Source organism: Sus scrofa, chromosome 8, assembly GCF_054392235.1.
Source record: "Sus scrofa isolate SSC_HxYL_T2T_F1_AM1 chromosome 8, Sscrofa_HxYL_maternal_Yorkshire_Landrace_v2.0, whole genome shotgun sequence".
Lineage (NCBI taxonomy): Eukaryota > Metazoa > Chordata > Mammalia > Artiodactyla > Suidae > Sus > Sus scrofa.
This window is the reverse complement of record NC_139390.1, coordinates 13,156,430-13,170,000: the sequence shown is the minus strand read 5'-3', so window position 1 is coordinate 13,170,000 and position 13,571 is coordinate 13,156,430. Positions and strand designations below refer to the sequence as shown.

Genomic DNA, 13,571 nt, shown 5'->3' with positions numbered 1-13,571 from the left:
TTGCTCTTCCCTATGTAACGCTGAACAAGTCGCTTTCCTCCTCACTGAAGAGGCGTTGGCGTATGAGGATTTCTCTGATACCCTGTGTTTTAAATTTATAGTTATTTCAAAATAAATGCATTTTCAAAGCCCTCTGAGAAACAACTGTAAAGGCTGAACTTATTACAGTGGGATGGTTTGCTCCATCCACTGTGAGACCAAGTGCAGCCCATTATTTTACTTAGTTTGAATTATAGCTAACCTGCTTAGTTAACGAGAAAATCAATTGCAATCACACTTCCTATTTCACCACCTTCTTTTCTCCTGAGGTTCAACAGAAATCCTAGGATATGAACGGCATCCAGATGGAGGACGACCTCTGGCTTTCAATCCATCCTGACTGCAGTGCAGCTGCTCAGGGTCCATGTCCTGGTGCTCCTTTAGGAGGCTGGTGTGGTGGTCTGTTCCCCCAATGTTCAGCAGAAGTGTAAACAACACTTGGCACCCTGCTCCCAGTCCACACAACCATCCACACCACCGCCTCATCTGAGCACCAATGAGAGGTTCATGGGTGTAGAGCACAGACCTTGCCTCCCTGAGAAAGCTGCTATCTCCACAAACGTTCTGCCTCTGACTCAGGTAACTGCCAACACTCCATCCTTAGACCTCTTTCTGCCCCCTCATCAAATAATTGAACTCTCCTTCTTAATGAAAACAAAGTGCCATGAAGTCTCCACTGGGCACTTGGAACAAAAGGCCAGAGATGGGGATTATCATCTTTGCATGAGTCTGCTTCTGACGGTTACTTTTATGTGTCGATTTGGCTGGACCACATTACTCACAAATTTAGTCAACTTTCTGGACATTTCTGTGAAGGTTACTTTGGATGAGATTAACATTTAAATCAATGGATTTTGAGGAAAGCAGATTACCCTCCACAATTCGTGGGCCTCATACAATCAGTTGGATGCCTTGATAGAACAAAGACTGATTTGCCCTAATGAAGAAGAAATTCTGCCAGGAGACAGCCTTTTGGACTCAGACTACAACTATAGCCTGGGTGTCCAGCCTTCCCTGCAGATTTTGGACTTATTATCTCCATAATAATATAAGCCAACTCCTTAAAATCTCTCTTTTTCTCTCCTCCTCTCTCTTTCAAATATATATAACATATTATATATGTATTATATATCATAATCATCTATCTATATATAGAATAGACATATATATTAATAATATTCATAAATACACACAGATAGATAAATATAGATCAAGAGATAGATTTAGATAGGGAGACAGAGCTAGAGAAGGAGATGGTAAAAATGACCCTTAGACCTCCATGACCTAACTCCAAAAGACACACAACTCTAGTCTAATAATAAGAGAAACATCAGACAAATTCCAAGTAAGGTACAGTACACAAAATACATAATCAGTATCCCTCAAAACTGTCAAAGTCATCAAAAACAAGGAAGGCTGAAAAATTATCACAGCTAAGAGGAGCCTAAGAGGACAGGACAATTTTATGTAATATCCTGGATGAGCTACAGGAACAGGAGAAGACACTAGGTAAAATTTAAGGAAATATGAATAACGTATGGACTTTAGTTAATAATAATGTACCAATATTGGCTCATTAAATATAACAAATATGCCATACCAGTGTAAGCTGTTAATAACAGGGTATCTAGGGCATAAGATACATTGGGAGTCTGTACTCTCTTTGAAATCCTCCTGTCAATCTAAAACTGTTCTAAAATTAAAAGTTTATGTAAATAAAAAAATCACCTGACTACATTAAGAACACAAATGGCAATTTAAAGAAGACAGTGATGTCCAATTACTCTAAGAAAGTAGGAATAATGAGCATCAAAAATCTATATGGAGTCTCTCTGCCGATGTCCCTGATGAGACAGATTGTACACTAACTTTTGAAACTTCATTTGTTCACTGGAAATGGAAACAACACAGACATACTCTGTCCTGATGGGATCTGGTGTGCTTCTTTGCTTTGTTTTGTTTTTCTCTTTGATTTATGGACAGAGTTGAGGCAATCAAGCTTTTCAGTTAATGGCATATGGTCATCGCAGGTGCTTGATTGGACCCTCTATTATAGTTTATTATTATTTATCCCTGTTTATTCACAAAACTCACTCCCTTCTCTTCCTATCTGCACAAGCAACTGTTCTAACAAGCTTTATGAGAATTTGACAAAAGTTCACCATCTCTCACCGCCCCGCCAAAAGCTAAAAAGTGATTATGTCGCCACTGTCTTCTAACAGTAAATGCCTTATCTGAGATTAAAATCACTTCGATAGGAGATTTGGGGTGACAAGTGGTATTGAAAGGCTCAGTTTTGTTTGAAAGCTGTGGGTTTAATAGGACATTATTAAACCATTTAATCTCTCCTGCAGAGACATTTCATGCTGTCCCTTCAGGGAAGTTTCCCTGCAGGAGGTCCTGGAGTCAGCCTATGGCCAAGTTGGTGACAGTTCAAGAAGTTCATCCTGCTCTAATTTTAACTGAGCAGCAAGAGCACTCACAGCAGGAAATTCAAATTTGAAAATCTCAAGGAAAAATACACACTGTCTTTCATGTCCCACCACCCAGGATATTAAACCCAGATGACCATGGTGAAGGCAAGGGAGAGATAAATTGCAGAAATAAGCAGAGCTATTCTAAGTCACCAGGTCATTTCAAGTGACAAATAGGCCCATTTTATTTCTAGGGAACTCACTAACCTCCCCAAAGGGAAGAGAAACATGCCCTTAGAAGCTATTCCATCAAGGGAATAGTGTTATTGAAGGAAACTGGTTGTTTGGTCGAAATTAAAATTCAGAGTTTTACATCCAGTTGTGAATGTTGTGTTGTGAATTCAGCAAGTCATTCTAGCACTCTGCTGCCATCAGACCCCAGGAAAACTTGTGCATTTTTTCTCCTTTCTCTGGCACTTAAAGTACAACCTGTCAACCTTTGTTCTATAATTTTTTTTTCTTTTTAGGGCCACGCCTGTGGCATATGGAAGTTCCCAGCGTAGGGGTTGAATCAGAGCTGCTGGCCTACACCACAGCCACACCAACACTAGATCTGAGCTGCATCTGCAACCTACGTTGCAGTTTGCAGCAACACCAGATTGTTAACCCACTGAGTGAGGCCAGGAATCGAATCCACATTTTCATGGATGCTAGTCAGTTCTTAAGCTGCTGAACCACAATGAGAACTCCATGTTCTTCTATAATTTGCATGAATCTCCAGATAAGACAAGAACAAAGCTTTGGAGGAAGGGAAAAGGGCTCAAATCCCAACTCAGCCAACTCACCTTATTCCCTTGTGCGACCTTGGGGAAGTAGATAACCCTTTCTAGGTAATAATTTCAACATTTTAGGATTAGAAAAAACAATACTAATGGGACACATTCTAGTCAGACTGTAAGGCAAAAGTCCTGAAGATTTGTTGTGTCATCTCAGAGAAGCCTACTACTTTGGAGTCCATGTGCCATGTATATTTCATTAAGACCAGCAAAGCCAGCTTTTCCTCTAGTGTTGGGGGAACAAAAATGGCTGCTTCTTCATTTAAGGACCAGATGAAGTTGCTGGCTTGCATTTAAGGACTGTGTTGAATGGGAACTGTTTCGATTTAAAATATTAGAATTGTTCTCAGCACAGCTGATGCTCACAAAATGAGAAGCATTTGAAACAGAGGCCATTTTAGAGAAAAATGGTTTCACATGCCCATCGAGACAACTCCAAGTCAAACACTAATTAGCAGAGAGCAAATCAGGACTGAATGCACTATTTAAACATATCCTGGGCAAATTCCTTCCTTCTCCTTATCTCCTCCCATCTTCCTCCTCTCTTCCTCTCCTGGTTTTTCTCCCTCTTCCTGTCCTTTTCCCACCCAAGTTAAAATGTGCACAAGTTAAATGCCTACAGGATTATATGAAGCAATTCTCTTACATCTACCTTGTGTCATAATATAAAATGTAATTAAGTGTGTAAAGCAGGTAACCCAGTGTCTGGTGCTTCACGGGCAGTCAGTAATGGCAGCTGACGTTTAAGACTAAGCCTTGGTTCTCTGGGCCCCTCATACTCTCATCACCACATCCTCCTCACCAAATATGACAAATGTAATTTCAAGACTTGGGTTTATTCTACCTTGGCTTCTTCCCAGAACTTCATTATGACAAAAGCCTTTATTTCTGCTCTACTGAAAGACTGAAAATTCGCATGCACTCTCATCAAAATTCCTGAAGTTTAGGAAAAGTTATTTGGAACCAAATGAATATGAACTAGAATTTCATAGTGGGGGGGGTGGGAGGAACGACTGAGATTGAAAAGGAAGAACGACATACAGTATATTCAAAAAGTCAGTATGAGCCAATAGAGAAGAGATAGAATCTGGCATAATATGAATCTGGGTTTAAAAGGCTTCTCTGGGAGTTCCATCATGGCGCAGTAGAAAGGAATCCAACTAGAAACCATGAAGTTGCGGGTTCAATCCCTGGCCTTGCTCAGTGGGTTAAGGATCCAGCGTTGCCATGAGCTGTGGTATAGATCGCAGACGTGGCTTGGATCTGGCATTTCTGTGGCTGTGGTGTAGGCTGGCAGCTGTAGTTCTGATTGGACCCCTAGCCTGGGAACCTCCATATGCCATGGGTGCGGCCCTAAAAAGCAAAAATAAAATAAAATAAAATAAAATAAAATAAAATAAAATAAAATTTAATAAATAAATAAATAAAAGCCTTCTCTGTAATTTTACCTTCTCTGCAGTTTACTCAATTTCCCTGATTCTCAGTTTCTCCAAATGTGAAACGTGGGCTTCTCATCAGTTCCTAGAACAATGAGGTGTATGCTCTATTCTGCGTCCTGGTAAGAGAAAACCCAATAAGCAATTTGTATCCGTTAGCATCCAGACAGGAAAACAGGTAGCACCCTAGACACTTCAGCAGAGAATTTAATATAGGGAATTGCTCAAAGAGGTTTAAGGACTGGAGATCCGAAAAGGAAACACCAAAGTGGAGCAGGGAGGAGACAATGCCGCACTGGGAGATAGAAGGAAAGAAGTTGAGACTTTCAGAACCTCGAAGCTTAGAGAGGAACTCTGCCAGGCTGAGACTTAGACCACTATGGAGGTGCTGCCTGCCAGGCACCAGTCCTCAGAAATTCAGAGGGCAGACACAGGGTAACTGGAAATCAACCTGGGGTGACGGGGTACCCAAAGGGCACTGAGGCCTCTGAGACAACTGGGCCTGCTTTGGGGATTGCTGAAAGAAGCTGCTGAGATGAAGCACCTTCTGGGAACAACACTAAGAGGAAGAGAACACAAACAGTAAGAAGCATGACCCTTTTCTGTCCTCCATTCTTCCCTTCTCAGTCCAGATCCTCCTATGGTAGAAGCTTAGAGGGATCCAGCTGGCAAAGGAGAACTGTAACTTTCCAAGTTCCAGCTCAACAGCCCATGGGCGGGCACAGACAGGTGGCTATGGAACCACCAAAAGACAAAGAGCTTAGAGTTCCAATCGTGGTGCAGTGGAAGTGAATCCGACTAAGAACCATGAGGTTTCGGGGTTCAATCCCTGGCCTTGCTCAGCGGGTTAAGGATCCAGCGTTGCCATGAGCTGTGGTGTAGGTTGCAGACATGGCTTGGATCCCGCGTTGCTGTGGCTGTGGTGTAGGACAGAAGCCACAGCTCTGATTTGACCCTAGCCTGGGAACTTCCATATGCTGCAGGTGTGGCCCTAAAAAGCTAAAAAAAAAAAAGACAATAGTTTAACGACCAGCACACTGTTCCTGGTAAAACCACACAATATAGCTCACACAGGATCTAGTATTGACTCTTTAATTTTATAAACCAATTGGAGGAAGCTATACTTTTTTAAAGAATAAATATCGATGGTTATTTCCTTGAAAAACAGTATTGTAGTTGATAGCATAGCTATGAACGGAAAAGGACGTGGGTTTAAATTCTGGCCCCCTCTTTCCTAGCTGTGTGACCTTGAGAACATTATTTAAACTCTATTATTTGTCATTATTATTTAATTAGTCTACTCATATTGAAATTCTGGTTCTTGCCTCCCTGCCCTCCAAGTCTCCTGCGCCTTCTCTCATGGCTCCAAACTGAACATTTCAAAAAGCCTGATAGAGACTTCCATCTAGATGCCCTATTTCCTAACTATCCACTTATCTAAAAGTCAATCAATACGTACTACATTCCAACCTTACAAATGGCAGATACTAAAAGGAACTAATTTTTAATTTACTAAATTAAATGTGTATTCAGTGCCTCCATGTGCCAGACACCATGCTTGGCACTTGAAATACAAAAGTAATTAAAACATAGCCATCATCGTCAAATGAAAGTCATATGTGTAGAATACAATCATAAAATACAGCAACGGTGAAGTAGTCTATACAGCTTCTTAAAGGGGCACATATGGGGGAACACCTTATTCTGGAAATGGCAAAGAAGTCTCTCTAGAGAAGGTGGCAGCTGAGACAAATCTTATGAATAGAAAGTATCCAAGTGAAGACATAAAGGACGTGGAAGTATTTAAAACAAACTCATCGGTTACCATTTTTCTATTACATTTTCAGTGTCTCATTTTCCAAGAGATTGTTCCCTGATCCTAAAAAATAATAATATTCTTTATTCAATCTAATCACTTTCTTAAGCTATCATTGTTCCAGTCTTCTGAAAAGCAATATACTTCCTCCCCACCTATGTCAGTTAATAATCACCATGTACTCATTGCCCAAGCTTAATCAAATTATGCTTCGGATTTTTTTTAGAGATCAAAACATTACAGATATTAATGCTCCCTTTGTACACTTGCCTGAACACATTATCTACTGCTTCTTCAGTGGTAATCACTATCTTTAATTTGCAAAGGCAAAATATGTTTCTTTTGCATGTCTTATACTATTATTGGTTATGAGTGCATCCCTAAAAATACAGACTTTTGTTGGTTTCTCAAACTTTACATAAATGATGATGTGCACCCTTTTCATCTTGCAGGTTGCTTTTTTTAAAACTATACTACTTTGAGATATTGAGCTGTGTCTGTAAAGAAACATATAGTCTCATTCATCTGTTTTAATCGCTACAAATAGCTCTAGTATTTACACAGCACAATTTATTTAACTATTATCCTGTTCATTCAGATTGCTGCTGATGTTTTGCTATTACTGACAACACTGCTATGAATGTTCTTGCATGTGTCTCCTGCTGCACAGTGAGCAGGGAGAAAGTGGAATTGCTGGACTATGGTATAGACATGCATTGCACTGCTGATGTGCAAAACAAATCTTTTCCCCTATTTACTGTGTTCGCCACCCCAGGTGCTAGGGGTGAAATCTAACACAGAGCATCTGACACTGACCCTGAAGTATCAAGCATTTGTTTCCCATCTCGTGTACCCTTGAGTGATGATTGTCTGGTGGCCTAGAGGAAGGAAGGAAAGACCACCCCCTGCCACTTCCACTCAGAACAATTCTTCAGATAACTTTAACTCCAGATGTCCCCTCTGGAATCAGGTGGAAGCAAGCTCTGCTGGACTTTGCCTGAGATTTCACTGTTTCTAGTCTTCCTCTCCTTCCACGTCCTGCTTGACTACTTCCTTACTAGTCTCTCCTGAGAGCACTTTCTTAATCACTTGTACAGAAATCTCATCTCAGGTTCAGCTTCTGGAAGAACTGACCAAATCAAGGCACATTTCAAATTGACCAAGCACTGCCAAATTACTCTCCAAATTTTTTTTAATTTATTTATTTCTCACTGTACGGCAAGGGGATCCAGTTATCCTTACATGTATACATTTTTCCCCCACCCTTTGTTCTGTTGCAAGATGAGTATCTAGACAAAGTTCTCAATGCTACTCAGCAGGATCTCCTTGTAAATCTATTTTAAGTTGTGTCGGATAAGCCCAAGCTCCCAATCCCTCCCACTCCCTCCCCCTCCCATCAGGCAGCCAGCCACAAGTCTTTTCCCCAAGTCCATGATTTTCTTTTCTGAGATGTTCATTTGTGCTGGATATTAGATTCCAGTTATAAGTGATATCATATGGTATTTGTCTTTGTCTTTCTGGCTCATTTCACTCAGTATGAGATTCTCTAGTTCCATCCATGTTGCTGCAAATGTCATTCTTTTTTATGGCTGAATAGTATTCCATTGTGTATATATACCACACCTTCCGAATCCAATCATCTGTCGATGGATATTTGGGTTGTTTCCATGTCCTGGCTATGTGAATAGTGCTGCAATGAACATGCGGGTGCACGTGTCTCTTTTAAGTAGAGTTTTGTCCGGATAGATGCCCAACAGTGGGATTGCAGGGTCATATGGAAGTTCTATGTATAGTTTTCTAAGGTATCTCCAAACTTTTCTCCATAGTGGCTGTACCAGTTTACATTCCCACCAACAGTGCAGGAGGGTTCCCTTTTTTCCACACCCCCTCCAGCACTTGTTATTTGTGGACTTATTAATGATGGCCATACTGACTGGTGTGAGGCGGTATCTCATGGTAGTTTTAATTTGCATTTCTCTAATAATCAACAATGTTGAGCATTTTTTCATGTGTTTGCTGGACATCTGTATATCTTCCTTGGAGAAATGTCTATTTAGGTCTTTTGCCCATTTTTCCATTGGTTGATTGGCTTTTTTGCTGTTAGGTTGTATAAGTGGCTTATATATTCTAGAGATTAAGCCCTTGTCAGTTGCGTCATTTCAAACTATTTTCTCCCATTCTGTAAGTTGTCTTTTTGTTTTCTTTTGGGTTTCCTTTGCTGTACAAAAGCTTTTCAGTTTGATTAGGTCCCATGGGTTTATTTTTGCTCTTATTTCTATTGCTTTGGGAGACTGACCTGAGAAAATATTCATGATGTCGATGTCAGAGTGTTTTGCCTATGTTTTCTTCTAGGAGTTTGATGGTGTCCTGTCGTATATTTAAGTCTTTCAGCCATTTGGAGTTTATTTTGGTGCATGGTGTGAGGGTGTGTTCTAATTTCATTGCTTTGCATGCAGCTGTCCAGGTTTGCCAGCAATGCTTGCTGAATAGACTGTCTTTTTCCCATGTGATGTTCTTGCCTCCCTTGTCAAAGATTAATTGACCATAGGTGTCAGGGTTTATTTCTGGGTTCTCTATTCTGTTCCATTTGTCGGTCTGTCTGTCTGTTTTGATACCAGTACCACACTGTTTTGATGACTGTGGCTTTGTAGTATTGCTTGAAGTCTGGGAGAGTTATGCCTCCTGCTTGGTTTTTGTTTCTCAGGATTGCTTTGGCGATTCTGGGTCCTTTGTGGTTCCATATAAATGTTTGGATTGTTTGTTCTAGTTCTGTGAAAAATGTCATGGGGAATTTGATAGGGATTGCATTGAATCTGTAGATTGCTTTGGGTAGTATGGCCATTTTTACAATATTGGTTTTCCCAATCCAGGAACATGGAATATCTTTCCATTTCTTTACATCTTCTTTGATTTCTTTGATTAAAGTTTTATAGTTCTCAGCATATAGGTCCTTTACCTCTTTGGTCAGGTGTATTCCGAGGTATTTGATTTTGTGAGGTGCAATTTTAAAAGGCATCGTATTTTTGTATTCCTTTTCTAACACTTCATTGCTGGTATACAGAAATGCAACTGACTTCTGAATATTAATCTTATATCCTGCTACTTTGCTGAATTTATTAATCAGTTCAAGTAGTTTTTGGGTTGAGTCCTTAGGGTTTTCTATGTATAGTATCACGTTATCTGCATATAGTGACAGTTTTATCTCTTTTCCTATATGGATGCCTTTTATTTCTTTTGTTTGTCTAATTGCTGTGGCTAGGACTTCCAAAACTATGTTGAATAGCAGTGGTGAGAGTGGGCATCCCCGTCTTGTTCCAGATTTGAGTGAGAAGGCTTTCATTTTTTCCCCATTGAGTATTACTCTCCAAATTGATTGAATCATCAATCAATTGGTACTCTCACCAGCAGAGGCACATGAGTGGCCAAGTCTCCACATCACCTTCAAACTTTGGAGTTAGCCAACTTTAATTTTGTTTTCTCAATCTGATAACTGTGCAAAAAGCATCTCATTGTTTATTTTATATTTTTCTTGTGTGTTGGATATTCACCTTTTCTCTTCTACACATTGTCTATACATTGCCTTTATCCATTATCCTATTGAAGTGTTTGCCTTTTCTTACTAATATGTAGTGGTTATTTTTAAATTCTGGAGGGTGCATCTATGTAATTTACATGGGCTGTACATATTTTCATCTAGTCTGTGACCTGTCTTTTAAATTTTGCTATCTTAGATTTGAAAATTTTTCATTTTAACATACTTAAATTTATTTCTCTTTAGAGTTTGTGCTTTTTATTTTTATTTTTATAAAAATCTGTTTCTAATCCAGGGTCATAAAGATATTCTCCTATATTTTCTTCTAAATATTTAAACACTTGCTTATCGCATTTCTTTCTTTAGCCATTTTCTGTATAGCATGCAACAGAAATTTGATTTTAATTTTTTTCCAGATAGTTTTTTTTTTTTTTTTTGCCAAGTAATTTTTTGGCAAATACTTTGTAATCCCATTTGTATCATATACCAAGTTACCATATAATCATGGACCTCTTTTGTTATATTGGTCTCTTTGTCTAACTCTTAACCAATGCCACATGTCTTAATTACTATAGATTTAATAGTAATACTAGATATCCAAAAGGCAATTTATCATCTTCTTCTAAAACCTATTTCTGTCCCTTTCTTCTTCTATATGATTACTAGGATGAGCTTATCAAAACCCATGAAAAATTAGGATTTTAATTAAAATTTCATTGAATATTTAGAATAACTTTGGAGGGTTGCTATCTTTATGATATAATTTTTTGTGCATAAAGACAGTATATCTCTCAATTTTTTCATGTCATTTTGTGACTTTCAAAAATATTTTGTAATTTCCTCCATAAAGACACTAAATACCTTTTGTTATATTTACCCCTTAAAACTTTATAAGATTACGTTGTAATCTTGGCACTTTAAGATGGCTATTAATATTTGTACATTAATCAGAGAACTTATAAGCTTGCTTATCTCTAGTATTTCTAACAGCTTCTAGATTTAATTGGATTGTTCTATGGAGACAGTCATATTGTCTGCAACTCAAAACATTTGTTGTGGAATCTAAAATATGACACAAATGAACCTATCTACAAAATAGAAACAGACTCACAGACAGAAGAACAGACTTCTGTTGCCAAGGGGGAGGGGTGGAGAGGAGAGGGATGGAGTGGGAGGTCGGTGTTAGCAGGTATAAACTATTATACGTGGAGGATAAAAACAACAAGGTCCTACTGTATAGCACAGATAACTGTATTCAATGTCCTATGATAAACCATAACGGAAAAGAAAAAGAAAATAAGAGGAGTTCCGGTAGTGGTGCAGCACAAACGAATTTGACTAGTATACATGGATCCCTCGCGGGTTGGATCCCTAGCCTCGCTCAGTGGGTTGGGGATCTGGCATTACCATGAGCTGTGTTGTAGGCTGCAGATGCCACTCAGATCCCTGTTGCTGTGGCTGTGGTGTAGGCCGGCAGCTGCTGCTCTGATTCCACCCCTAGCCTGGGAACTTCCATATGCTGCAGGTACAGCTCTAGGAAGCAAAAAAAAAAAATACATATATATATATATTTATATACATGTATTAATAAACCACTCTGCTGTACAGCAGAAATTAACACATTATAAATCAACTATACTTCAATTTTTTAAAATCCAAAAAATAAACAAATTAACTTCCATGTTTAAAAAAAGATTTGTTTTACTCCTTTCAAATTCTTTTTTTTGTTTTGTTTTTTTTTGTCTTTTTGGGGCTGCACCCGCGGCATAGGAGGTTCTCAGGGTAGTGGTCCAAACAGAGCTGTAGCCACCAGCCTACACCAGAGCCACAGCAACGCCAGATCCGAGTCGCATCTGCAACCTACACCACAGGCCATGGCAACACTGGATCCTTAATCCACTGAGCAAGGCCAGGAATCAAACCCACAACCTCTTGGTTCCTAGTCAGATTCGTTTCTACTGCACCACGACGTGAAGTCCTCCTTTCAAATTCTAATCTCTATTTTTAATTTATTGCATTGAATATGTTTTCTAATGTAACGATAATGGAAATGATTAAACTGCCTTCTTTAATTTTTCCTGACATGAGTAAGAATGCTTATGAAGCATTATAATTCGTTAACATGTTGCTTTAAATTTTAATAGGAATAATCAATTTGATGGTTTCCTTTTAGTTCCAACTGGCTGAGAATTTTTCAAATATATTATATATATAAATAATATATAACTATGGCTGAGTATTGAATTTTATAAATTTTTGCTGTGTTGATATGATCATATGCTATTCCTTTTCAATATGTTAATATGATGAATTACTTCATCCAATTTTCTCATATACAGCTATCCTTACATTGCTAAAATAACCTCTAATTATATCTGAAAGTGTATATGTAGCCCACACAAATGCTGACTTCAATTTGCTTATATTTTATTTAGCAGTTCTGCATCTGTGTTCCTAAGGGAAACTGATCTGCAATTTTATTTTACTTTCTCAGTCTAGTTTGAATATCAATTCAAAGGCTGTCACAAAATAACCTGAGTAGCTTTCCCTCTATTTTAATTCTTTGGAACAGTTTTACAAGATGAGGATCTTCTGTTCCTCAAAGGACTGGTAAAACTTTTATTAAAACCGGCTGGGCCAAAAGACAGACAACTTTAATGTTTGGGTTAACAGTTAGGGAGAAGGAGAATTTTAAATACTGTCTCAACTTCTTTGATCATTCTTTTATTTGGGTTCTCTATAGCTTCCTGATTCAAACTGGCATTTTCAAACTAATTTTTCTAGAAAATTATTTTATCTGTGTTCAAATTTCCTTTATAGCGTAAATATGTTTATAGCATTTTTCTGATGTTTTTATATCCCTGCTATAACCATAGTTTACATATTATTTTTTATTCATCTGTAACTTTCTATTCTTTAGTTTTGCTAAAGATTTATCTATTATTGGGTGTTTTTAATCAAAGAATAGTATTTAGATTTTCTTGGTTCTCTGTATAGTTCCTTTATTTTCTGTTTAATTTTTTTGGACATTTTTTCCTGTGATCTTAGGTCTCTCTATTTATTTTTTAGCTTGTTGAACCAGACATTTAGTTCATTTAGGTTCAATCATTTTTCTGTTAATAAATGCACTTAATGTACTATTGCTGGTATATCCTTCCAATATTTAGTAACTCTCATTAGGTTTTACTCTTCAATCCATTAATTATTTTAAGTATAATTTTATTTTTGAAACCTATTGGGGCCATTTTAATATTTTTAACTGATTTCTAATATAAGTGCCTTTTTGTTAGAGAAGATGGAATTAATTACACTGATTCTTTGAAATTTATTAAGATTTCTGTGTCCTAATGTGATTATTCTGATTTCAAGTAAATACTCCATGTTTACTTGAAAGACATCTAGTATTCCCAATTTGTTCAACCCCGAGTCGTGCTACCTATTAGAGTTAGCTTCTTAATTGTGTTGCTTAAATCTTCTCTGTTCTCACTGTTTCTTAGC

General features: G+C 38.1%; 1 protein-coding gene across 17 annotated transcripts in view; it reads right to left on the bottom strand.

The window, feature by feature from the left end:
• LOC106504595 (uncharacterized) overlaps positions 1-13,571 on the bottom strand; it is a 666,799-nt gene that overhangs the window by 608,871 nt on the left and 44,357 nt on the right. For 2 of the 17 annotated variants that reach the window (XR_014812205.1, XR_014812204.1), the window contains exon 3: positions 4,738-4,844. The exons of the other annotated variants lie outside the window; for them this stretch is intronic. The gene's annotated coding sequence lies outside the window, so the exon portion shown is untranslated. The remainder of the gene's footprint in view (positions 1-4,737; positions 4,845-13,571) is intronic. 17 annotated transcript variants of the gene reach the window in all.